The 25,400-nt window shown below is 36.4% G+C and overlaps 1 protein-coding gene and 1 pseudogene across 5 annotated transcripts in view; one reads left to right on the top strand and one right to left on the bottom strand.

The window, feature by feature from the left end:
- Positions 1-25,400, top strand: part of GPAT3 (glycerol-3-phosphate acyltransferase 3) — a 52,093-nt gene that overhangs the window by 6,022 nt on the left and 20,671 nt on the right. The gene's annotated exons all lie outside the window — the stretch shown is intronic.
- LOC143668530 (small ribosomal subunit protein bS18m pseudogene) lies at positions 1,430-25,384 on the bottom strand (annotated as a pseudogene).

The following is a 25,400-nucleotide window of genomic DNA, read 5'->3' as shown; positions in this document are numbered from 1 at the left end:
TGTTGCTTGTGTTTTGGGTGTAAAGTCTAAGAAACCATTGCTTTGTACAAGGTCCTGAAGATGCTCCCCTGTGTTTTCTTCTAGAAATTTTAATGTTTTGGTTCTTATATTTAGGTCTTTGATCCATTTTGAGTTTTTGTGTATGGCATATGTAGGGGTCTACCTTAATTCTTTTGCAAATGGATATCCTGTTTTCCTAGCACCATTTTTGGAAGAGATTATTCTTTCCCCATTGAGTGGACTTGGCACCCTTGTCAAATGTTAATTAGCTATAGATGTGAGGGTTTACTTCTAAACTCTTGATTCAGTTCCACTGATCCATATTTCTGTCCTTGTGTCAGTACCGTCTGCTTTGAATATTGTGGCTTTGTCAATATTTGTTTCATATATTTTGGGGCTCTGCTTTTAGGTACATATATACTTATAATTGTTATGTTTTCTTGTTGGATTGACTCCTTTATCGGTACATAGTGACTTTCTTTGTCTCTTATAACAGTTGTTGCCTTAGAGTCTATTTTATCTGTTATTAGTATAACTACTCCAGCTCTCTTTTGCTTACTATCAACATGGTATATATTTTTTTACATCATTTCACTTTCAGCCTACTTGTGTCTTTGAACTTAAGGTGAGTGTCTTGCAAAGAGCCTAATAGTTGGGTCGTGCTTCTTTATCCATTATTCCAATTTCTGTCTCTGCACTGGCGAGTTTAATCCATTCACATTTAAAGTAACTAATGCTATTGCAAGACTCTTTTCTGCTATTTTGCTATTTGGTCTTTGAAATTTTATACCTTTTTTTTTTTGTCTCCTAATTCTTCCACTAACACTTACTTTTATATTTATTTGATTTTTTTGTAGTATACCATTTTGAGTCCCTTTTCATTACTTTCTGAATGCATTTTTCACGTATTTTCTTTGTGTTACCCTCAGCTAAAATTTGGCATCCTAAATCTATGACAACCACATTTAATTTATACCAACTTAAACTTCAGTAGCCTGCACATACACTGTTCCTATACTCTTCCATCCCCCCACCTTTTGTTGTACTTGTTACAAATTATATCTTCATATACCATATGTCCAAAACCATGGATCAATCATTACATAGTATACAGTTGCGTTTTTGAACCTGTAGGAAGTAAAGTATATACAGAAAAATACAATATAATAGTGCTTGAATTTATAATTATTGTATAGTTTCCTTTACTGAAGGTCTTTATTTCTTAATGCCACTTCATTCCACTGTCTAGTGTACTTTCCTTTTAGTCTGAAGAACTCCTTTTAATGTTGCTTATAGGACAGGTCCAGTGGTAACAAACTCCCTCAGCTTTTGTTTATCTAGGAATGCTATAATCTCTCCCTCTTTTTTTTTTTTTTTTGCTTCTGTAAAATGAGTTTATTGGTAATGATCTTATGTATATAATTTATCTTCAATATTTGACGTTACAAACTTTAGGGTCTTTGAGATAGGCAGGATATTGTATGTAACTGGCATAAAGCCCATTATTTGAGCCCTCTCAATTGCCTTAGTGATTTCTTTCTGTTTCTTCCCACAAAGACCTGTTATGTGTCTTCCATAAAAGCATCTAGTAAATAGAGAAATAAACTGGGACAAAAGCTGTGCATTCTTAAAATCTACATGTTTTCCACACAAGATACGTTTTTTAAAAGGTTCCTTGTAAGGATTTCCCATTGGAATGGGCAGGACCTCATGGCTGGTCAGCTGTTTATATGGTGAACAACTTCTCCACAGCACGGACTGAGTCCCGGAACTTGGGAGCAAACGGCAGTTGTTACCAAGTGTGTTAAATTCTCCCTCTCTAAAGCACTGCAAACAGCAACCACAGATGCCGTGGTTCTTTGTCCTTCCTCTTCCTTTCATCTTTCCAAATCGTCCTCTCTCTCATTTTTGAAAGAGAATCTCACCGAATATAAAATTCTTGCTTTCTTGCCTCCATGATTTTTTATGAGAAATTAGCCCCTGATATTATTGGGACTCTCTTGTGCATAACATATTGCTTTTCGCATGCGGCTTTCAGGACTTTCTCCTGGTCCTTGGCATTTGACAGTTGACTACTTTGTGTCTGGACATGGTTTTCTTCAAGTTTATCCTGTTTGGGGTTTGTTGACTTCTTGAATGTACATATTCATGTCTTTTGTTAAATTTGGGAAGTTTTTGTCCATTATTTTTTTTTGCATTTTTTAGTTGTGAATTATAACATATATACAAAAAAGGAATAAATTTCCAAGTACATTTTAACAAGTAGTTATAGATTTTTAAGTTTGGTTTGGGTTACAGTTCCATGATTTTTCATTTTTTTCTTCTAGCTGCTCCAAGATATGGGAGACCAACAGAAATATCAATATAATGATTCAACAGTCATACTCATTTGTTAAATCCTATCTTCTCTGTTATACTTCTCCTTCTCCTTCTCCTTCTCCTTAAATAACATATATAAATAAAAGCAATAAATTTCAAAGTACATCGCAACAATTAGTTTAGAACAGATTTCAGAGTGTGGTATGGGTTACAATTCCACAATTTTAGGTTTTCATTTCTAGCTGCTCTAAGGTACTGAAGCTAAAAGAAATATCAGCATAATGACTCAGCACGCATACTTATTTGTTAAACTTGACCTTCTTTATATATATAACTCTACCATCATCTCTGATCTTTCTCCCATTTTTAAAAAAATTTGTATTGTATAGTATAACATATATACAAAGCAAAGAAATAAAAAAGCAATAGTTTTCAAAGCACTCTTCAATAAGTGGTTACAGGACAGATCCCAGTTTGTCACGGGCTACCATACAATCCTCTTATATTTTTCCTTCTAGCTGCTCCAGAATCTAGGAGGCTAGAGGATTTAAATACTTTTTTATCATCACAATTGACTTTTCTTTCCCGTCTTTTTTTGTGAAAAATAGCACATATACACAAAAGCTATAAAGTTCAAAGCACAGCACCACAATTAGTTGTAGAACATATTTCTGACTTTGACATGGGTTACCTTTTCACAATTTTAGATTTTTACTTCTAGCTGCTCTAAAATACTGGAGACTAAAAGAGATGTCAATTTATGTCCATTATTTCTTCACATATTTCTTCTACCCCTTTCTCTTTTTTTATTCTCCTTTTGAAATTCCCGTAATGCATATATTGCTATGCTTGATGGTGTCCCACAGGTCTCCTGGGCTCTGTTCACTTTTTTCACATTTTTTCTTTCCATACCTCAGCCTGAATCATCTCAATTGTCTTATCTTCATATTCACTGATTTTTTTATTCTGCTGACTCCAATCTGCTGTTGAAACCCTCTAAGTTATCTTTCATTTCAGTTAGTGAAATGAAATATCCAATATTTGTTTGGTTCCTTTTTAAAGGTTCTATCTCTTTACTGAGATTCTCATATTGTTTATATATTGTTTTTCTGATATCCTTTAGATCTTTCTCTGTGTTTTCTTTTATCTCCTTGAGCATATTGAAGAATATTTTTTGAGAGTCTTTCTGGTTTGACCAAAGGTTGGTTTTTTTTTTGTTGATGGCTTCTGGATTTTTATCTTGTTCCTTTGGATGAGTCATGCTTTCCTGTTTCTTTATCTTATCTTTTTTTTTTACTTTCTTTTCTCCCCGCATGGGCAGGCACTGGGAATCAAACTTGGGTCTCTGGCATGGCAGGCAAGAGCTCTGCCACTGAGCCACCGTGGCCTGCCTGTTGTACACTGTACATTTTAATATTTTTTTATTTTTATTTTATTTTAATATTTAAATTTTATTTTTAAAATTTTTAGTTTTATTTGAATATTTTATGGAATATTTTATGGAATTTAGTCTGTTCCTCAAGTGTATCCAGCTAGTGAGATGACAGAGGTTTCCTTGAGTATCAGAGCTAATGAAAACAAGCCAGTGCAGAAAACACCTTTCACAGTCTTTGCGCTTTCTGCATTGGCTGGTGGTCTCCTTCAGAGATTAGCCCTTCCATCGAGACGATCAGTTTGAGGTGACTGTGAAGTGTAATGTCCTTTCCATCTTTTCTGAGCCTGGGTCTTGTCCTGGGCTTATGCTTCTTCGTGGCCTTAGGACTTGCCCCATTTGCAGAAAGTCAAATGCCCCTGAAGTAGACTTCCTCATTCTCTTGGGAGCTTCATTGTATGATTTATGTGAGGAAATCCTGTGCCCAGGCTGTTTTGACTTCACTGTTCTCCTGTGCCAGCTCCTTCTACCTACAGGGCATGTTCTGGGAGGGGAAACCAGAGACTAGTTTCCTAGTTCCGTCTTTGAGGCTGCCACCTGACTGACTGACACCAACATATGCGCCCTCCAATATGGGCATGGGGTTACTCTGCTCCCTCTGGAACAGGGCCAGGATCCCATAATGGGAACACATGCTGGCTCCATCCCTACCAGGAGACGTGTGGGAAAAGAACCAGCAAAGGGTGCCATGAGCTTCTACCATTTTTCAAAGCTGTGTTTTCTTAGTTTGGCATTTAATCATTTACTATAACCCTTTAACTATTTTCCAGAGTTTTGAGATGGGTCTGCCAGTTTTTACTAGTTATTCAAAGATTTTGTGAGAGAATGGCACCCTGGAGCATCTTATGCTGTCATCTAGGTTGACTGCTCATCTGTCCATTATTTTAAGGGTGAAGTCACTGGCTTATTTCAAAAAAAAAAAAAAGGAGGCTAATTGGACTACTTGAGTGTTAAAATTTATTTATTTAACCAAATTTATTTTAACATAACAACATGAACATTCTTACCATATGATCATTCCATTCTTGGTATATAATCAATAACTCACAATATCATCACATGGTTGTGTAGTCATCACCATGATCATTTTTTAGAACATTTGCATCAATTCAGAAAAAGAAATAAAAAGAAAAAAATTCATACATACCATACCCCTTATCCCTCCCTCCCATTGATTGCTAGTATTCCCATCTACCCAATATATTTTAACTTTTGTTTCCCCTATTTTTTTTCTATACCCCTTACCATTCCCTTTCATTGATCACTAGCATTTCAATCTACTAAATTTATAAAATTTATTTTTGAGACTTCGTTAACACCTTATTCTAATTTTTAGTTGTCAAACTCTTTTCCTCAAAATATTCTTTACTCCTGAAGGCTGATTGACAATACATAAAATAAAAATAACTTTTCAGTGAAATAAATTAAAATGTCAAGTGTCACTAGGAGGAATTCATCTTTTGGTGACTTTTCCAAAAGGAATTGTAGAAATTGCATACTAGTTTGAGTTTTGGAAACAAAAAAGTATTTTAGTGAAAACATCTTAGCATTTTTCTATGATTGTAACAACCAGTAGACTTTCATGGTATATAAACACCAAAGTGTTATCCCCAATTACATTTTTACCCAGGTTGACTGTTTCTGTCTGTACTTGATCCTCTTTTTATTTCCAGATACCTTCTTGGATATAGAAGGTCTAATTTTTTATTTTTCTGTGTGCATATTTTAAATGTATGTTCTTGTGATTTAAAGGAGAGAATAACCTCAATTGCTGGTTTTCTGTTGTTCTTGGTGAGGCTTTTGGGTTGTCTTGATTTCAAGTGAAATTCTATGGGGCCATATAGATTGGGGTGTGGGTAGTACGTGTCTTAGGCTGTGAATTTAAAAGGACATAGGATTTTTCAATTTGGTAGATTAAGAGATTAAGAGGATTAAAAACTTACTAGGTGAGTGTGTCCAGTAGCATTGTTGTGGTCTGTATGAGAGTGAGGTTATTATGAATATCTTTACCTGTTTTGGTTGTTTTTTTTTGCAATATTTATCCTTTTTCTGATTTTGGGCTTTGTCTTTTCCATGGTGACTCCAGGAAAGAGTAGAGGTGAACAGGAGGAGAAAATATAAGTCATAATGGTTTAGAATAAGACTGATGCATACAACATTTGCCATCTTTCATCCAGAGTAGCCATTCTTCTTCTTGGCCCTGTGAATTTGGGAATTGACTATCACAGTTATTGAACATCTGCCACATGTAAGCAGATGATAAGAGCAGGGTCTCTATGGGGAGTTAGGTATCTGTGATAGGCAACTGCGATAAATGCTAAAGTGGGTGCATAAGCAAAGCACAATGAGCAATCTAATTTAGGCTCTGATATGTGCTGCCTTCATCTCTGTTAATCCCACAGCTGTGTGTGGTATGTGTCTCTGTTCCCATCCTGACTCCATGCTTGGGCAGCCACTGCTTATGGAATGTGTGCCCTGTTAATAGGTCCCGATGTTTGGAGTCATCTGAGATGTAGTGTCACAATCCTGCACAGAATGACAGAGGGTGATGAAATAGTTACGCTGAGCACTTGCGTGCTTGACTGGTGCAGTCTTTTCCCTTTGGAGCATTGTGTCTCTGTACTGTAGCCAAAGATACAAAAGTCAGTGTTGAGCCAATAAAAGTTTAGGCAAGGGTCACAGTCAGGCCAAGGGCCCAGGAGTGCTGGTGCTGTTTTTTTGATATATCTCTGAATGATATAGTACTGATAATAAGTTTGGGGGAAGTTGAGAAGGAGAGACTAGCTAAACTGGGAGAAGAGTTATTTTTATTTTTGACACAAAAAATTCCTTCTGCCCTCTTTTTTTTTTAAATACGTGACTTATTGAGACATAATTCACATAATAAAATCACCCTTTAATACTATACAATACGGTGGGTTTTAGTGTATTCACAGAGTTGTTCAATCTTTACCACCATCTAAATTTAGAACATTTTTATCACCAGTACCCATTAGCAGTCACTCCCCCTTTCCGGACCCCTGCCACCATCCCTCAGCAACCACTAGTCTACTTTCTGTCTTTATGGAATTGAGGAAGAAGGTTTTTGTAGTCAGAAGCCTGGCTGCTCATTTCAAATTATGAACCCACCAACTACTCTTAAATTCCTTCACCTCTCTGAGCCTGTTTCCTTATCAGACAAATTGGTGGTTCTGTGTTGGGCATACATTAGTATCAGTCCCAGAACTTTGATAAAAAGACTGATGCTCTGGCCCCATCCTTAGAGATACTAATTCACTTGGCCCAAGGAAGGATTTAGGCATTGAATTAAAAAAAATGTTCTGTAAATCAGATGTGCTCCAAGGTCTTGCTGTCAGAATGTGTTCTGGGGACCAGGAGAATTTGGTTGAATGTGCAGACTTTCAGGTCCCACCCAGATCTGCTGAATCGGCATCTTCATGTCCATCTCCCTCCCCCTCCTTCCCCATGTAATTTATGTGCAGCTCTGCTCCATGGTTCCCTCCAGCTCTAACAGTCTATGGTTTTGTGATTCCTGATTCTCCCTTTATGGGCCACCAGGCAATTTTAGTTTGTGGTTCCCACTAAACAAAGTTTACCCTTCCCCCCGCTGGAAAATTGGCCCTCAGTTTGCTCACTGAACAGGATGTGGTACTATACCATTCTGCCTTCTTTTTAAAAAAAATTTTAAACTTTATATTTTGAAATAATTTCAAACTTACAGGATAGTTGCAAAAATAATGCCATCCCATACAGAAAATTCCAGCATACCCCTTAGATACCTAGATCCACCAACTTTTTTTTCCTACCAACTTTTAACATTTTGCCAAATGCTATATTTTATCCTTCCATCCATCCATCTATCTTTCCATCTATTTTCTAAGCCTTTGAGTATAGGCTGCACACATCATGGTCTTTGAACACTAAATACTGCCATGTACCTTTCCTAAGAACAAGGACATTCATTCTTGTAACCGTCTTAAATGCAATTATCAAGTTCAAGAAATTTAACATAGATATAAAGTTGACAGTCTATGTCCCAATTTTTTCATATATCCCAATAATGTCCTTTGGGAATTTTCTCCTCCATTTATTAGATTCTGTCCAGGATCATATTTTGCCTTTAATTGTTATTGTCTCTCTCTCTCTCTCTGTTAGACTGTAGAAATATAGATACAGCATGAACTTTCCCATCTCAGTCACTCACGAGCACATCATTCGGTGGAATTAATCGCATTCACAATGTTGCAGTACCCTCACCTATTACTAGAACTTTCCCATCTCCCCAAACAGAAACCCTAAGCTCATTTTTCACAAACTCCCCATTTACTCTGCCCCCGCCCCTGGTAACCTGTACTCTACTTACTGTCTCTATGAATTTGTTTATCTTAATTATTTCATATCAGTGAGCTCATTCAATATTTGTCCTTTTGCATCTGATTTGTTTCACTCAACTTGATGCATTCAAGATTCATCTATGTTGTCACATGTGTCAGAACTTCATTCCTTTTTATGGCTAAGTAATATTCCATTGTACGGAGAGACCACGTTTTGTTTCTCCTTCTGCCCCTCTTGTTTTTAGTGAAACAGACTTGTTGAAACATATTCTATACCTCCCTCCTCATTTAAACCCCTATTTCATTATCTTTCTTCCAAATGAAAGCTGAACTCAGGGAAATATTATCTTTATGGGTTAAATAATTCTCTTCTGTCTTTAGCTATATCCTACTTTGTCTTTTATTAGTAAAATGACTAACTTATTGAGCTTCAGATGTGATTATATATAAGATCTCTTGAAGGAGTTCTAATTACTGCACCTTCCTCTTCTAAGCTTAAGGACTTCTCCTCCTTTTCAAAACAAAGGTGAAGATAAATCTTCCTCCTTTCCCCTTCAAATAACTGTGTTTTTCTGAGTATTACACATTAGTGATAGTTACCCCCTTACTCTAGTCTTTGTTTACTGAGAGCTGGTGTGTTAGAACCACAGCATAGAAAGCTAAAATGAAACAAGGGAAGAAAAGAATAATAACTCCTTTGCTTCTTTGCACAGATGTCATCTCATCTCTCCAGACATAGGACAAATGCATCTCCTCTGACCCTGGGACATGGTCTGGCTGAGATTTTAACAACTTTAATTTTACCTTGTTGTAAATAGTGCAAGGGGTTATTTGACTATTAAGAGCAGCCAATCTTACGTTTTGGTTACCTGAGTGATTTCTAGGAGTTATTGTCCTATCAGTCTTGAACCAGTTAGTAATTTTAATTGTAATTATAATTAATTGTGTAATATTCATGATTCAAAATAAATCCCCCAAGAATTACTCATGATACTAGGGCATTTTTGAATGATTACCAGTTGGCATGAATAAAGGTCTGCCTTTGTCCTTGACCTTGAGTGAGTCATGAGTAATACAAATAAATAAAGACTATGGCACAGCATTTTGGCACTGTTCCCTTTAGCATGCAGCTGGCCTGACTTAGCACTGTTGGCAATAAGAAATGGTGCAGCCCCTACAAACCCAGCCCCAGGAGGTACCCCACACAGAGATTCTTGGTAATATGCCTACTGTTAATTTAGCCCATGTGTTACATTTCTTTTCTGCATTTAATGGGATTATCTTATTGATAAATTACTGAAACTTGTCTAGCTATTTGTTGTAGAGAAGGAAATAATCCAGTTATAGGGTATGAAAGCTTTATAGGTTGAGTTTTTCTTGTCTTGCTTGAGTATGTGCTTTTATGTTTTAGTAGGCTCTCCTTATTGGTGGGCATTATGCACGAAGTTGATGATAAAAATTTCAAACAAACAAAAGTAGAGAAAATAGATCAGCGAAACCCATATAGCCAGATTCAGCATTTGTCAAGATTTTGCCACACTTGATTTATTTATCAACCTTGCTTAAGTATTTTAAAGCAGATACAAGATATATCTTGCATCTTTAAAATAAAAGGACTTTAAAAATAAACATAAGGTTATTATCCCTTTAGCAAAGTTAATAATTTCATAATATCATCCAAGACATAGTACATATTTAACTTGCCACCTGTCCCATTTGTGACAAGTAACAGTGTCTCCAGATGTTGCCAAATGTCCCCTGGAGGGCAGGATCCACCATTGCTCTTAGAAAATACTGCATTAATTTATGGGTACTCATTCCAGTAGCATGATTTATTTTAGTTTTCTGACAAATAAGGCCCTCGAGGGAGCAGAACTCGCTTCATAGTTTTTGGCAACTGATTCAGGGAAGGATGGTGTGAAAAGGTCACACAATGGTTATGACTCTCTGGACAGCAGGGTTAGCAGAGTGGAAGAGGAAGCATATTTCTTTAAGACAAGGTAATGGGGAGACAAAGGAATTTTCCCTCAAATTTTGCCTAACCCAACAAAAATGTGCTGTTTTGGAGGGAGGTTTGCTTAGAGTGGATTAAAGTAAATGACTTAGCATTTATCACTGATTCACAGTAGAGTAAACAGGTTGGAATGGTCCTGGTGGGAAAGGAAAAAGTGGAAGATCAGATTTAGATTAGTGGTCTTATAACTGCATTGTGAAATGATGAGTGGAACTGGGAGTGCTGTAAGTTCTAAATCGCAGATAAGAAGCCTTCCATTCTAAGACAACAGTAAGTAAGGTAGTCCGTAAAACATACTCTGCATTATTTTATAAATGGTTTTTCTTGTCATATAGCAGTAACAGAGTATATGGCACCCTAATTTCAATGAAATTATTTTTTTAACAAATAATACAAGCAGTTTTAAATCTTTCTACCATTAGTGCTAAGTAACTTGTGGTTGTTGATTTAGCTCCTTCCTTTAGTCTCACATCCTTCAACAGTTTGGAGCAGGGTACTTGCATCTCAGAACACCAGAAGGTTGAAAACTGCCGTGTGAGTGTTACTCATGATTTATTTGAAACCAAGATGAAGATAGGATCTGATGGTAGGACAGTCAACTCAAGTATAGAGCCCCAGTATACTTAGGGAAGTCCTCTTTACTGTTGGGAGTTACAGACATTTCAGTAGGTGTGTACCAAATTGAAAATCCAGCATGTCATTTTAGAAGGGTTCCCCGCACTCTCCACCACATCCATTTTGACTACCCTACCTTCCAGAGAAAACTCCAGTCAAACCCCCAGAGCTTCTCTATTTTGTTTCTATCTTATAGGCAAAAACCCAAACATTAATAATAATAACCACTACCATTTACAGAACATTGATTTTGCTGTGCAGATTTATTTACGTGAGTTAGGTCTTGTTAATCTTCATTTTACTGGTTTGGAAACGACAGATAATAAAGGCTAAGTAGCTTGCTCTAGATCACATCGCTAGTCAAACACAGGCTGAAAAGGAATCCGAAAAGGAATCTTTTAGTCCTACTCAAAAGCTCTGGTTATCCCTCCCTACTCTAAGGTATCTGGTCAACACCTTCAGCTTGCCCTTTGATGTTTAAGGTGACACTTCCACAAATGGAAATTCCTTTGCTGAGTGTTGACTTTGTCATTTACTGCGAGACTGATAGTAGTTAAATTTCAAATTATCAACAAAAGCTATTAAGAAAATTTAATGTTATAATCACAGGTACCATCCATTAATGCCAGATCATAAGATTGACTCTTTTTTTTTAAGTTAATGTTTTAATTGAATTGATGGCACATTTTATGGTGGAGTTTTGTGAATGCTTCTGTGTTGTGGAATTTCTTGTTGAATCAAAGTAGTTAAGTCCAAATCAGCAGACTTAATGTACACCAGCAAGCTTTGGGCTGTCATTATATTGAATGGGATGTTAAAATGTTAGTTGTTAAGATGAAATTCTTTCTGTTATTCTAAAAAGGTCTGTGGGTTTCTTTGTAGTGTTCACTGATAACTGATTATATTTATGTAATGTCTTCTCCCTACTTGAATTAGGCTTTAAAGTAGGTATAGATTCATGGTTCTGTTTCTATGGCTGCACTTATATTTGAAGTTAAAATTTACTCACTTTATAATCAGTGTTGATTGTTTCAGAAGTTTTTGGAAAACTACTAGAGTATGCAATGATGAAAAAGGAGCAGATTTTTCTATCTGCCTTTCTCAAGAGAAAAATGTAAATCTTCAGTACCTCTGCCTTAGTGCTTTAAACTTAGTTTTCAATTAGCAATAATTGTGCCTCCCATAAACCTCATCAGCTATGACACTGCTTCTTGCAAACCTTTAACTTCGTTTTGATAACTGAGACACTAGCAGAAATTTTCTCAGTAAAAAAAAAAAAATTTTTTTAAGTACAAATTATCCTATTTCAGACCATGTAGAAAATGGTATCTTTATTTTAGTAAAGCTTTTCATTCTGTCCTAATCCATATAACAAGGTCAACAAATACGTTCTCTGATTCCCCTTCCCATAACACTGGTTATCACTAGTTGATGAAGTCTTTGTCACTGAACAGAGATGAGGCCTCAGAAGCCCTCCTTCATGCGGTCCTATGGACAGTTACTTATTAACAACTTGTTTTGAATTGACCTTGCTGATGAAACCTTTTCATTGTCACTGGCCTAGAAAATAGATGGGAGTTCTCACACTGGGTAACAGGGCATCACTAACTGTAAAGAGAGAACCCTGCTGAATAATTGGGTTTGGGCCCAGATTTGGTTTTATTGTTTGAGGTTGCATTGATTATTTTGACATATTTGAAAGTGCAGTATAATTAATTGAATGCTTTTAAATTAGGGTTTTAAACAATGTGGGAAATGCGAATAGAATTTACAGTAATCTTGATAGTTTTGATGAATGAACCATCAGAGAAGGGGACTACATCCAAGATAGTGTATTCAAGGTTGTTGCTCTCGATTGGGATGGAAAAAACAGACTTGACTATAAGATAGAAAACAGTTTGCTATATAATGTCAGACACAGAGTTTTAGGCAACTAGACAGTAAAAAAAAACAAGGCAAAACCCAGAACCTTTTCGTCAAGAAAGTTTTCTCAATCCCTTGATGCCAGGTCCCATCTTATCCTAGGATTTCTGTCCCACGTTACCACGGAGTTTGACACCCCTGGGAGTCATGTTTTGGGAGACTTTTAAATTTATTTTGTAAATGCAATTTTATTCAGCTATATTCTTACTCTATACAATCCATCCAAAGTATACAATCAGTGGCTTATAATATTATCACATAGATGTGCATTTTCAATTTTACCTTTTAATCCTTCTTTGTGTAATGTTTGTCTCTGTCACAGTGAAGTATCTGCTTGTGGGTCACTTTCTTGATAGGCAGAGAAAAGAAAGCAGGAATGCACTTCATCAATTCTTTTATTTTGCCAGCAAGTAGCAACAGCTCTTCAGTTCCCCTTCACCTTTTCTCCTTTCCCTAAGGTGGTCTTGACATGGCATTTCCCAATTTTCTCCTGAAAAGAGTGAAGCAGCTGAAAGAACATGAAGGTGAGGTGGGCCAGGGTTGCAGACTATGATTTGTACACAGAGAGCTTGGAGGTTGGAGAGCAGGTAGTGGTGGTTCTGTGTTTGGTGAGAATAGCTCTTGGGGCTCAGGAATAGGAGATGGCACATTGAACAAAGAAAGGGTTGAGTTGGGAAAACACCAGTGATGTCTGATTTCCTGGGCGCGGGCAAAAGCCCCAGCAGGGATTTTCCCTCTCATGTGCCAACCTTAGAACAGTGTGATGAAAGCTTTTCTATGTGCCTTCTTTGCTCACTTTTCTAGGTGAGCTACCTGGTTTCCTTGGTTTTCTTTCTCAAAGCTCTGATTCCTCCAAGGCTTGGGCTACTAGAGAAGAACTTCAGTTCCCTGGAGTCCAGGGCTGTTTTCTGAGTGTCCCTCAGGGAGCAGAATGAGAAGAGGCCCCCCCACCATGTCTTCTGTAATTTATGGGGGGCATTTGATGAATAAGAATCAAGAGGAGAGAGTGGGACATGGCCTGCTTTTCTATTAGGGCTGTGGGGTTCCCTCAGCCTAGAGCCTTCACCCTTTTTAGCCTCTGTGTTTCTCTCTGAGATTGTTGACCTTGCCTCATGTACTTCTTGAGTGCTGGGCAGCCTTATCTGCTCATTTTACCTGGTAAACAGGATGGCCTTTGAAACACGAGGATTCAGGGGATGCCAAGGACAAATTTTGGGCTGGATAATTTTGCCCTTTCTATCTTTACATTTCTGGAAAAATACACTGTTTGTAAAGGAGAGCAACTTGTAGGATCATTGATTGCAGGCCTTTATAAAAAGTTACTGCATTTTCTGCCAAACAGCCTTGCAATTTCAGTGTCTGGAGTATAAAATGGTGGGCCTCCATGTTTAGTTGGATCATAAGAAACAACAGATATGAGATCCTGGAACCCTTTTCTTGGTAGGGACAACTTTATATCAACATAGCATTCCCCATCACCTGGATTAACAGTGACTCAGGCTCCTCTATCCCAAATCCTGTCAAATTTTTCAATATTTACTCTGAAAATATAAAAAATGTTGCAACAGTACAATGAAATGTTCCCTGAAGAACTCTTAAATACTTTGGCTTCAGGAATTTCGGCATCTGGTTCAGTATACATATCTATGTTGAGTCTTCTGCTCCGATAACGTGATATCTTTTTATTTGTTAAGGTCTTCATTTGTATCCCTCAGAGCTGTTCTTAAAATTTTCCTCATACAGGTTTTGTATATTTCCTTTTGGATTTATCTTTGTGCTTTCACTTGCTATTATAAGTGAAGTGTCTTCTTTATTGTATCTTTTAACTGTTATTTGTTTACAGGAAACCTTTTGGTTTTTCTTTTTGGTTTTTTTTTTTTTTGCATGGGCAGGCACTGGGAATCTAACCTGGGTCTTTGGCATGGCAGGCAAGAATTCTGCCTGCTGAGCCACTGTGGCCTGCCTGAAAACCTTTTGATTTTAATAAGGTAGTAGGCTATACGGTTATTGTTAGGAATTCTTATGTTGTATATGTTTTTTTCAGGTGACTCCGTGTTTTTTTTTCCCCCCAGGTGCACAATGATTTTATCTCTAAATAGTGGTTGTTTTACAACTTCTTACTCAGTTTTGGTTTGTGTTTCTTTCTTTTCCAATTTCCACTTCATTTGTTTCTCTCCCCTGATTGTGTTGGCTGATATTCCTGTGCAGGGTTGATTAATGATGTGACTGTTGGCATTGCTGGGGATTGGCTTCATTTCATTCGGTGTCTTCCCCATAAGAACTGTGTTGACATTTATTTGTCATTCCATCTCTTTTTAAGCAAGTACTTACTGATTCTTGTTTTATTATGAGTTGTCTTTAAATCAAGAATGAATGTTTATGATTAGTCATTAGGGAGATGTACATTAAAATCAGAGTGAGTTATCATTTCATACCCACTAGAATGCCTACTATAAAAAAATGGTAAATTACGAGTGTTTGAAAAGGAACACTCATTCAGTGTTGGTGGAAATGTGAAATGGTGTGCTTCTGTGGAAGATGGTTTGGCAGTTCCTCAGAAAGTGAGGTATGGAATTATGGTATGACCTGGAGATCCCGTTACTAAGTGTATACCCCCCAAAATTGAAAGCAGGGGTTTGAACAGATATTGCCACAAAGATGGTCGTAGTGGCATTACTCATAATTGCCAAAAGATGGAAGCAAACCAAGTGTCCATCAACAGATGAATGGATAAACAAAATGTGGTATATGCATGCAATGGAATATTATTCAGCCATGAAAAGGAACGAGATTTTGATACATGTGACAACATGGATGATCCTTGAAGGTGCGTGTTAAATAAGGCACGCACAAACGGACAAGTATTGTATGATCTCACTAACATGAAGTAATTAGAATAAGCAAATTAATAGAGTCAGAAACTAAAATGGGGGTTACCAGGGGCTGCTTAATTGGTACAGAGTTTCTGTTTGGGGTGATAGAAAAGTTTTGGTAATGTATATCGTGGTGATGGTGAATGTAATTAACACCTCTGAGTTGTATGTTTGAATGTGATTAAAAATGGAAATTTTAGGTGGCATATATGTTACTAGGTGGCATATATGTTATAAAAAAGCCATGGACTGTACAACCTAAACAGTGAACCTAATGTATATTGAAGACTACAGTTATAATAGTAATCTCATTAATTGTAACAAAGGTACCACACTAAAGCAAAATGTTAAAAATGGAAGTGGATATATGAGAATTTTGTATTTTCTGCGTGATCTTACTGTAAACCTACAACTTCTCTAGAAAAAAAATTAAGAAAGAAAAAAGAATGAATGCTGAGTTTATCATGCCTTTTTAGCATCTCTGGGATGAATATATATTTTCCTACTTAGACCTATTAGGGTGAATTATATTAATAGATTTATTAATATTTGAGTCTTTGCATTTCTGGAGTAAATATTACCTGGTTATAATGTAAGACTGGAAACTACCAAAATTTTCAGTTGATCCTTATAGTTGAGATTGTTCTTTAATCAACCTCCCTCCCTCTCTCCTTTCCTCCCTCTCTACTTTCCTTGTCAGGTTTATAGATAGAATTCTCTGTAAAACAGCCTGGATCTAATACTTATTGGGAAGGTGGTGAGTTGTTTTGTTCCCCACAACGCTAGTTCATCTGTGCAAATAGGTCTTCTTTTAGAGATTTCCTCTTCTAGTGTCAGTAAAGTTTTTTCTTTCTATTTTATTAAATTTATTTATATAGGATTTTGATTGCTATGCAAAGTTTTCTTGTATGATTTTCCCTGTTGATGTTATTTCTCCTTTGTCATTTTTGTCTATGTATTATATGTTTGCTTTCCCCTGCTGTTCATATTTTTTCTTAATTGGATTAAATAGTGGGACATACAGATGTTGAAAGTAAACTTTACCCTTTTTTCTGGAGACAACTGGGGAAACATAGCTGGAGTGAGCATGAGAAGTTTCACAACTTCAGTGCTCTTTAAAATAAAGTTCTTAGGAAAACCAAGGGAGGATGCTAAGCCAGCATTTATTTTGAGCACATTTCTGTGTATGTGACAGGTCATGGTGGTTGTGCTGATTTTTTGTCCTGTTCTTTTTATGGACCTGTTGTATGGCAGATAATGCTCTAATGCTTCTAAAGTAGTTTTTCTGCCACAGGGAAACTTTCGTGTAGTAGTGAGTTTTAAAATTTGGCATTGTATTCACATTTTCTGATTATCATCGCCCCATTCCCTCCCTGCCAAGAACAGAGAAATTTCAAACCTTAAAACAGCAACAAACCTACATAATCAACAGCAACCCCTCTTAATTAGTGCATTGCCAATTTTACCATCAAATAGATAAAAGGTTATTGATAGTAAATATAAGCAGAAGGAATTTCACATGTGCCTCTGAGCTTCCAACATTCTATACTTATTGGTAGAATCTTATTTTACCTATTTCACTTTCTGAATAACCTTAATTTGTAAGGCGAATGGTTTAACACAGATCTGTTGCCCGTATCAGCAAGATGATAACTTAATTCAGAGGTAGGGCAAATCCTCATTTTTGGGACCTCTTTAAGAAAAAGAATACCAAGTGGCCAAATACAGGGACTCCTGCAAGTATGGAGCCTGAAGTTTAATCTTAGGTGCTTCACTGTCATCTGTCATTGGCTCAGAGACCTTGAATTTAAAACTGGAGTCCTGGTTGAGGACATAGGAGGGTTACTCTCCTGTTAAGACCAAAAGAGGTAGAGGGAATTTCCTAAAAAATTTGCCCATAGTCTAAGTTAATGAATATTGAGAATAGGTATAAAGCTTGAAAATTTATCGACCCTGAAAAATAAAAAAAATCATGGATGATCTCCTTTTAAGCCTTGACTAATCTGCAAGATGCATTGGGAAGCTGCTTGTGCCTCTGGGAGGACTTGAAGAGTAAAAGTACTGTCAGGACCAAATCAATAGGCTGAGCTCTTGATCCTGGAATTTGCCCCTATGAAACTTATTCCTGCAAAGAATAGGCTAAGCCTACTTAAAATTAGGCCTAAGAGTCACCCCCAGAGAACCTCTTTTATTGCTCAGATGTGGCCTCTCTCTCTCTAACTCAACTTGACAGGTGAACACACTGCCCTCCCATGGGACATGATTCCCAGGGGTATAAATCTCCCTGGCAACATGGGACAAAACTCCCAGGATTCGCTGGGACCTGGCATCATGGGATTGAGAAAACCTTCTTGTCCAAAAGGGGGAAGACAGAAATGAGACAAAATAAAGTCTCTGTGGCTGAGAGATTTCAAGCAGAGTTGAGAGGTTATCCTGGAGGTTATTCTTATCTGTTATATAGATATCCCTTTTTAGTTTATGGTGTATTGGAGTGGCTGGAGGGAAGTACCTGAAACTGTTGAGCTATGTTCCAGTTTTCTTGATTCTTGAATACGATTGTATAAATATGTAACTTTTACAATGTGACTGTATGATTGTGAAAACCTTGTGTCTGTTGCTCCTTTTATCCAGGGTATGGATAGATGAGTAAAAACATATGGATAAAAAGTAAAGAAATAATAAGAGGGACAAAGGGTAAAATAAATTGGGTAGATGGCAATATTAGTGGTCAATGAGAAGAAGGGGTAAGGGGTATGGGATGTATGAGTTTTTTCTTTTTCTTTTTATTTTCTGGAGTGAAGCAAATGTTCTAGAAAATGATCATGGTGATGATATTGTGAGCTATTGATTGTACACCATGTATGGAATGTATAATGTGAAGATTTTTTAATAAAAATATTAAGAAAAAAAAGGGTGCTGTCAGGATATCCCTATGTGATGTGATAGTCATAAATTGAACAGAACACCTACTTGGACAGTTTGGTCCCCGCTGAACTACAGAGCTGGAGTGCATTGGGTGGGCCACTGGCCCTGGGTTGTTTTTCTGGTTTATCTGAGTAGGCCTGGAGATCTAACTGAGAGGATATCACATATGTTTCAGGCTTTCAGAGATTTCTGCACTGTTGAAAGAAAATAAAGGGTGACTTGAGTTACAGTTCTCTAGGAAGACTGGTCAAGTGAATTAATGACAAAGACATACCCAGATTAGTGTTAGCTGGGAACCACCTTAGGGTTTCCTATATCAGTTAAAGCTCTATTTCTTCCCTTAACTATAGGAGAAATTCTAGGAAGAACTGCCACTCAGAACTTTCTGTTCAGCAAAATAGAACTGGGGAGTGATGTAGAGTTGATGGGAAAGAGCCTTGGGGCTTATCAAAAGGCAAGTGTTCGGTAGAGTCTTACGGAGCTTAAGGCTTTGGAATATGAGGGAGAAAGTATTTCATTTTAGAGCCACAGACCTGGCTTCAAATCTTTTTTTTTTCAATTATCAAACCAAAACAACATACAAGCATGAACATTTTTAACATACAACCATTCCATACATGGTGTACAATCAGTGGCTCACAATATTATCACTTAGTGGTATATTCATCACCATGACCACTTTTTAGAATGTTTGCATCACTCCAGAAAAATAAATAAAAAGAAAAAAGAAAAAACTCATACATACCATACCCCTTACCCTTCCTTCTCATTGACCACTAGTATTGCCATCTACTCAATTTATTTTAACCTTTGTTCTATAACCCTTACTACTCCCTTTCATTGATCACTAGTATTGCCCAAATTTAACAGTTATTAAGAATTTGCTACATTTGCTTAGCATAACCTTTGTGGGATAAGTTTCATAAGAACAAACCACAAGATTGAGGGCTCAGCCTATTGATTTGGTTGTCCTAACTGCTTGTGAGAATGTCAGGAATTCTCCAAATGGGGAAGCTGAATTCTCCCCCTTTTTCTTGGCTTCAAATCTTGACTGTGTTTCTTACTTCCTTGTGGCCTTGGGCAAATCACTCATCTGTGTACCTTAGTTTCCTTATCTATAAAATGGGGATAATAGATAACACCTCATAGGGGTTGCAAGTCTATGTGTCAAGTGCTTAACACACAGTCTGTTATCAGGAAACATTCAATAAATGCCATTCTTCTGTTTGTTGACAATAGGGTTGTTTCCAGTTTTTAGCAATTAGGAGTAAAGCTGCTATGATTCTTATTGTACAGACATTCTTTTGAGCCTATCTGCTTGCTTCTCTTGGGTACATACCTAGAAATGGAAGTGCTGGGTCATAGAGTAAGCAAGCTTTTGTTTAACTTATTAAAAACTACAAAATATTTGTACCCTCTCAGCAGCAATGTATGAGAGTTTTGGTTGCCTCTCCAATACTTGATATTGGTGGTGGTGTGTAGAAATATCACATTTTGTTTAAAAAATATTTTAAATACTTTTTCTCACTATAAAATGATACATATGATTTATTGAAAAATTATACATTATAGAAGTACAAATAAGAAAAATTTTGCCCCACTCTTTGTATTTTTAAAAATGTGGTTGGCATTTTAATTCAGTAGATCTTGGTTGGGCCCTGACATCCATATTTTAAGGATTCCACAGATATTTCTGACATGCAGCCATGCTTGAGAATGATTGATTTAATTCAATCCCTAGTTTTCCTCTCCCTTATATATTTTAGTGCCTAGCTTGTTGCCTGCTGCCTGCCGCTGAGTATTTTACATAATGGCTCACTGAATGAATGAATGCACTTAATTTAGATGAAGAAATTTAGTAAATGTCTAATCTACATCTAAGTGCTTTGCTCAAGCATGGGTGTTGTATCTCCTTTGGCACTGAGCATTTCTTCTGTTCTTTAAATCCAGCCACACTAGTTCACCTGCACCCATTCCCATCACTTACTATTGATCTTTACAACCTTAGTCTCTCCTTTAGTCAGACCAATCATATTTATGATATATTTTTAAATAAACCTTTTTAAAATTAAAGAAAAACATACGTAGAGGAGAGTGTAAAATTATAAATGTACAGCTTGATGAATTTGCCAAAGTGAACAGAACTCAGGTACCTCTCATCCAGATCAAGAAATAGTACATTGCCACTACCTCACAAAGTTTTCCTAGTTTCCTCTTCCAGTCACTGTGGCATGGGAGAGTTTATTTTTGTCAGTTCCAAACTAGATTTTATTTAAAATTTCTCTTTAGAAACAGTAAGAGAGATTTCTATTTCATGGTAATACAAAGTTGCGAGAGTGGGTTCTGAATTCTGAGCTTCTGACTTTTGGAACATAGCCCATTGGCTATACTTTTTTGGGTATACTTTTGGTCTTGAGTAGATCCTTATTTTCCTAATATCTGGCTTAGAGAGCATGATTTACAACTGAAGGACCAAAACTACAGTGTGATTTATAAATGGGCAGTTGTTCCAAGAGTTCACTCAGTTAATTTAGAGTTAATTATGTTTGAGAGGGTTTTAACTCCAGCCTCCATTTCTACAGGGCTTTCATATCAGGTTTTATTTATGTACAAGTGACTTGCTAGGGCACAGGGCAACTTGTGTGATTAATCTCTTGCACTGGATAGGGAGAGAGTTCTAATTTTATTTTCATGCAAGCATGGACTGTATCAGGTTGACCAAAGCATTTGGTATAAGGGCAAAGTTCAAATTTTTATGACTTTTTTTTTAAGTGGATTTGTGAAACAAAAGGAAATATCTCCTAGAATCATGGTTTTACTGACTTAAGAACTGTGGTTACTAATTTTGGATTATAGTTAAAAAATTATTTTGATCTTACTATTATTTTAGAAATTGTTCCCCACTGGTGATAACATATTGCTCTGAAGGACCGGAATTAATTTATTATTAATAAACTAACATGTTAAATTATTAATAATAAATTATTAATGATAATAAAACTAGTATCAGAGTTGTATCCAATCTAGTTAAATCTGACATGTGTTTATATCTATATTTTGAAGAGCTTTGGTCCACTTTCGAACATTTCTTGGGGCTAAAAAAAGTATTTTCTCTTTTTTCTAACCTGTGCTTTGAAGCATGATACATAGGAAAGGTTCATTATATGTTGATTAATTGAATATTTTTTCCTGTTGGCAGTATGTTTAGTGTGAATTTAATTGGTAATTCTGACTCTTAATAGTCAGTATATTACAGGAAGGAATTAGCATTATGTTTTTCATTATATTTCTTTTAATACCTAGTTTTATCATAATACCCATTTTCAGGGTTTGTATGCTTTTCAGAGAGCTCTTAAACTTATACTACTCTCTTACAGTATAGATCTTCATCTTAGGAACAATTGTCAGTTCTGTGTACTCTTAGCTTATAACGTGTAGCCATCATTTAATTTAATAAATAAAACATTACAGAAACTAACTGAATTTCCCTGTGTATCCCTCTCTGTTCCCTTTACCCTGCCACCCCCAGGACCCAGTACTCTGATTTTTTTTTTTTTTGCTTGGGCTGGCAATGGGAATTGAACCTGGGTCTGCGGCATGGCAGGCAAGAATTACCACTGAGCCGCCATCGCACTGCCCGGTACTCTGATTTTGATGTTTATTGTTCTTTTGCATATTTTTGTCCTTCTTCTACACATGCATATTTATGTCCTTCTCCTACATATGCATTTTTCCTTAAACAATGGTTAGTATTGTTTTCTGTTACTCAAACTCTCTAAAAATGGAGAAACTTGGCAAGCCCCATCTTAAACTAAGTGTTCAAAGTTAGCATCACAGGTAAAGAGACAAACTGACATGAAAAAGGTACAACATTGCTTGTATGTATTCTTGCCAAAATTGTACAATCTATATCTAATCATGAAGAAACATCAGAGAAATTCAAACTAAGGGTTATTCTACAAAATAAACAGCCTGTACTCTTCAAAAATATCAAAATCTTGAAAGACAATGAAAGGCTGAAGAACCTTCCCATATTAAAGAAGTCTAAAGGGACTTGACTTGCAAATATAATGCGTGATCCTGGATTGTCTCTTGGACCTGAAAAACAGCTGTCAACATTTGAAGAAGCTCTGTAGATTAGCTATTATAATTGCATTAATGTCAACTTTCTTGATTTGAATTATGGTACTGTGGTTAATAAGTGAATCTCTATGTCCTAAGGAAATGTATAATTAATTATTTGGGAGTAAGGGGCATAAAGTCTGTAAGTTATTCTTAAGTGGCTCAGAAAAGAATAATCTTTTATACACATAAATATAGAAAAATAAAGTAAATGTGGCAAAATGTTAACAATTGGTGAGTCTGATTGAAGTATACTGTCATTGCAACTTTTCTATACATTTCCAATTATTTAAAAAAATAAGAAGAATTTTCCTGTGGAATACCCAGGAGTAGAATTGCTGGGTCACAGGCTATGAATATCTTTGAGTTTACTAGAGATTGCCAAATTGTTTCCAGTGTGACTGTACTAATTACATTCCCATTATTCCACATTCTCACCAACTCTTGTTATTATCAGATTTAAAATTTTTTACCAACTTGTTGAGAATGAAATAGTATCTCATTGTGACTTTAGTTGTATATCTCTGATTATAGCAAGACAGAACACCTTTCACTGGTTTAGCCATTGGGTTTAGTCTTTTATAAATTGTTTGCCATATTCTTTTTTTTTTTTTTTTTTTTTTTTTTTAAAGGAAAGACAGAGAGAAGGAAGGAAGGAAGGAAGAAAGGGAAACATTTTTAAACATTTTCTTGTTTTATTGTATTCTGTTTCTCCGTTTTTGTTACATGGGCTGGGGCCGGGAATCGAACCGAGGTCCTCCGGCATAGCAGGCAAGCACTTTGCCCGCTGAGCCACCGCGGCCCGCCCATGTTTGCCATATTCTTTAGTAAATTCTTTGGCTTTTTCTTATTAATTTATTGAAAGTCTTTGTATATTCCAGAAATTAATTCTTTATCAGTTTAACACAGTGCAGATACCCAAAGAGGCTTAACTAAAATGTAAAATTGAGTTAGTGTTTTATACTTGAGTTATACGAAATAAACGAGGTTGGGGGCAGAGAAAATATTGGACATCAAGTGTGTAGGGGTTGAACTGGGGTCTGGCTTCTGTTTATAGATCTCTTCTGCCTCTGTTAAATAATGTGAGGCAACTAGAACTTGCATTCTGATCTCTGGCCCCCTAAAAAGGTTATTTTTGGAGAACTGTCCCCTGTCCCTAGTGTATTTCTTTCAGAAATTTGCTGAATAACTTGTTCTTCCCTCTCCCTCTAGTCCTAAAATAAATTTTTATATTGCTAAATAATGAAACCCTTGCTCTTCTGAGTATTGGCCAGTAAGATTGGGTAACCTGCTCTGAGTGGTCCTGCAGTATCTACAAAACGAGAGCGTAGTTCAGTATGGATGATACCTTGGCTCATCCTCTAATCCCAATGAAAGCCTTTTCAGAGATGGTAAAGAAAACAATACACCACTTAGACTTGACTACTGAAAAAAGATAATGAAGGGGGGGCCACGGTGGTTTGGTGGCAGAGTTCTTCTCCCTTGCCATGCTGGAGACCCAGGTTTGGTTCTTGGTATCTGCCCACATGAAAAACAAAAACAAAAACCCGATAATCTAGTGATCATTAAAGAATTTATTTATTGCTTTAATTCTAAAGGTGATTAAGTAGTAGCTTTTCATGGAGGGCAAAAAGATTTAAATCACAGACCTTGAATTCTGTAAATAAGATACAAATTTTCTTACCCCTTTATTTTATAGACAAGGACGACAAGTGACTTTCCCATCACCCTCAGCCGTGGTGCTGGTGGTGGTTCTAAACAACTCGACTTGGGGCTCCAGGTCCTCTTTCCTTTCTCGTTCAGTACAGCATACTCCCTCTCCCTCAAAAAAAAAAAAACCAAGATATTACAGCTTCCTTCATTGGTGCACGTACAAGTTCTCCAGGGGATAGCTGGTAGCACTCTGCCATTTGAGACCATTCTGCAGCTCTCTCCACTTATCTCATTGATTTCCTAGGAAACTGTTAACTGAGAAAAGCAAAAGCAGATCTACTTTTAGGGACTGTAACATCTTAATCTCCAAATCAAAAGATATTGAACAAGTAAGACTATATAAATTGTAGCCTTATGTAGGAATTAACTTCCTTTGTGACACACACATCAGAAAAACAAATGGATGGGAGTGTTATTCATATTACTGTGTATATAGCTACTCCTTATTCTTCAAAGACCTCATAGGTTATTCTTATTTAGTGGCTAGAAGTGTTTGGCAGTAGTCCCTTAACAGTTTACAAAATTTTAGGCTGCTTTACAAATCTTTGAATTTCTTTATGGAAAATACAGCAACATTATAAAGGGAGGAAATCTTGTTGCCCTTTGTTTCCTTCCTGACATTTTCCCTATATATATATATATATATATATATATATACTTCATATAGTTAGATTAACTGGTAGTTTTAATCTTGCTTTTTTATATAAAAAACATCAGCCTTTTGCCATTTATAATAAATCTCTTTTCCCATTTTGCCTGCTTTTTTACTTTATGATTTTTATGAGGGTGGGAAGAATGAAAAGTCTTCCTTTGTACATAGTTTGGGGAGAGTTTGTTTCTGTGCATTCTTTTGCTAAGGGTATATAGGGAGGAAATGCAAGCTGAAGGGTTATTGAAGACAAAAATTCTTCCATTATTAATGGAAATCATTGGGTACAGGCCATTTTATGTAGGCTCAGTGATTTCACTTCTCTTCCCTCTGTAATTGCTTGTCTTTTATTTCTGGACTCGATTCCATATCACCCATTAAACTTACTTACTTGTCTTCAGGATTCTGCGGTCTTAAGGCTGCCCTTTTGGTCAGCTCTTCTTCTGTCCTATGATATTTTCTCATGTCCTGATGCTTTCTT

The sequence above is a fragment of the Tamandua tetradactyla genome, chromosome 24 (genome assembly GCF_023851605.1).
Source record: "Tamandua tetradactyla isolate mTamTet1 chromosome 24, mTamTet1.pri, whole genome shotgun sequence".
Classification (NCBI taxonomy): domain Eukaryota; kingdom Metazoa; phylum Chordata; class Mammalia; order Pilosa; family Myrmecophagidae; genus Tamandua; species Tamandua tetradactyla.
The sequence above is the reverse complement of the archived record's forward strand: the minus strand, read 5'-3'. Positions and strand labels throughout refer to the sequence as shown.